General features: G+C 33.7%; 1 long non-coding RNA gene across 1 annotated transcript in view; it reads right to left on the minus strand.

Moving 5' to 3' along the window:
- The window catches only part of LOC103603278, a 3,576-nt gene extending 1,643 nt beyond the window's left edge, over window positions 1-1,933 (minus strand). The window contains exon 1 of the long non-coding RNA XR_551597.1: window positions 1,858-1,933. This is a non-coding gene — a long non-coding RNA (uncharacterized LOC103603278). The remainder of the gene's footprint in view (window positions 1-1,857) is intronic.
- Between the last annotated feature and the right edge of the window lie 834 nt (window positions 1,934-2,767).

Genomic DNA, 2,767 nt, shown 5'->3' on the forward strand with positions numbered 1-2,767 from the left:
GGTTAGCTCACTTGGGAGAGCATGGTGCTGACACACCAAAGCCAAGGGTTAAGATCCCCTTACCGGTCCCCTTTAAAAAAAAAAAAAAAAAAGAAAAAGTTTATGTCTATTATCTCTTGTAGATTCGATTCTAGTTAGGCAAATCATGAATCTTCCAGAATCTACAAATACAGGCTTCAAATCCCAATCTAGAGAGAAGCGTACGCACAAATGTTTTAAAAGACTAAGACCATCAAAATTTTGGTGCAAAAATATTCATGACCAATTCAAATATTTCAGATATATAATCTAAAATATTAATAAAGTTCAGAATAAAATTTCAGTTTCCTTTAAGAAGCAAAGCTATTATCTAAAAGCTAGAAGGTACCTTTAAAGATCATGAATACTTGACAGTGCAGCCCATTCTGAAACCCAGATACCTGAATCTAGTCTCAGTACTACAGTTTTCAAAAATAAGTTTATAATATACCCATTATTTTTTAAGAAGAATCCTGTTCAACTTTGCCCATAGTCCAAAAGGCCACTGAGGCACCTAGGACCCTAAGTGACCCCATTGGAAAACTACTGCTCTTCTACAGTATGCTAAAGTACTAGGTCTATAATCAGAAACTTGCTGAAGATCTTTGGCTTTACTTCGACCCTTTTTTTTATTTTATAGGATTGTAATAAAATATTTCTATAGTTATTTCAGATCATGTTAAGCTTAAAGGGATCCCTATACTCACACAAGTGACCGTACTGACTACACTTGCCCCAAATTAAATGTAATTAAATATAATCATTCCACACTCATTTCATTAGAATCTGTCCAAATGGGAGTTCTTTCATTCCTGAATATTTTAATGTGAAGTCAAACTGTTATATGGTAGTCTTGATCTTACTATAGCCAAGAATGTAACTGCACTTAAGTTCTAGGAAAAAATCCATAACCAGAGACTTAGTAAAAAAGCACCAAATCAGTTAAGGGCCTTGTCAAAACATTAACATACTTATGATTTGGGTTTCCCTAAACACATCAGAGTACACATATTTGTAAACAACAACAATGAAAAGTTAGTAATAGACTTAGAAAGAAAGAAGATACCAATCAAAAAATAACCCTCTAAATACTTTTACAGGTTTTTTTCTTTTTTTCAACTTAGCCCTATGCTATTAACTTGAAAAGCTAATGTGGCTACACATTCCTTAGGGAACTGGCCTGAGAGTAAAAACTGCTGATGAGGTACTAGAAATGCAGTTACAGTCTATTCTTTATAAGACAAAAATGGTAAGATTTCCTCAGGGAAGACCATTTTTATTTTGCTGGGAAAGAAACTATGCCAATCTGAGTTCTATTCCTATTAATGCAATTGTTGGGAGTCTGAGATCTACTGTAAGAATAGGAAATAAAGCAGGACTCCAAGAAGCATTAGAGTAAGGGAGGTGACCTCAACCTCCTGAAATCTAAAATTATGGGTACAGCAGACCAAGATGATTAATCATGTACCATTTTTTTCATGTCTGAGTGCTGGCACTGTGCTAACCTTATGACTAGATCACTTAATTCACCCTTCAGTCATGACTAAAACAACTTACTCAAAACCATGAGTTTAGAATACTGAAACTATATTAAATTCAGGAGGAAGGTGCTTCAACGAAGGAGAATATTTAAGGAACAAGCACTAGTGGAAAAGCATCCCCAAATGTAATTAATAAATTTCTACACTAAATACAGGTCCATAAGGAATCATAATATTTTCCATTCAGAATATTTTTAAAAAGGTCTTTTAATTTTATCACAAGTCTTCACGAGGAACCCCAAAATGAATTTAAATGTAGATGCAGCAGGAAATCATTCTTAGGGAAACTGTTTTTTACCTCTTCAGCCTCCTCTTCTTGATCCCAATTCCTATCTGTCAATTCCTTCTCGGCAATTCTTTTGGCCATTTTTTTGAACCTAAGTTATAAAAAATAGAAGTAAAAAGTTTACTTTTCTAGACCAAGATATAACTCTTACAAAGACTTTTAAAAATTCATTTTAGCATGAAATGAGATAAAAACATTCCTAACGCCAGTGGAAACTGCTTTAATGAGTACTTTACAACAGTGTTGTCAGGCTCCCGGTGTAACAAATCCAATACAGAATTATTCAAGGAGGCAGTGGAAGATTCCTAAGGAACCTGGCATTCTTTCTGAATTGGAAAAATTAAAACAAAATATCAACTGATTTTTAAAAATTTGGAATCTTAAGTACTGTATACACAATCCTTAACTAACTTATTCCATGCAAATTACACTTAAGTCTTCCCATAAGCAAAACATTTCCAATATATAAAATTCTCCTTTTCTTTTTTTTTTTTGGCACTGGCCATTACAGGGATCCAAACCCTTGACCTTGGTTAGTTATAAGAACATGCTCTAACCACCTGAACTAACTGGCCAGCCCCTAAAATTCTCTTAAAGATGATCCATTAAAGAAGTTTATCCTTATGTAAGAATTTTAATAAGGCATTTGAAATACCTTCACATGAATACTTTTCTTGAGGCTACAGTTGATAGAAATATGTGTTCTTCAAAATTAAACATTTAATTGCCCCAAACTATATGTTGCTAAGATAAGATACCATTTAAAAGATCAAAATATGACCAAATATGGAGGTATTAACATTCTGAGAACTTCAGCAATAAATCATCAGCTTAATTCTTCTAATACCATGGCATTAGGGGAAGGGGTAGGAATTGTATTATTCTGCGGTGGATTCTAGCACCTATCCAAAGAGGGTGTTTG

This window comes from Galeopterus variegatus, unplaced genomic scaffold, assembly GCF_000696425.1.
Source record: "Galeopterus variegatus unplaced genomic scaffold, G_variegatus-3.0.2 Scaffold4533, whole genome shotgun sequence".
NCBI lineage: Eukaryota > Metazoa > Chordata > Mammalia > Dermoptera > Cynocephalidae > Galeopterus > Galeopterus variegatus.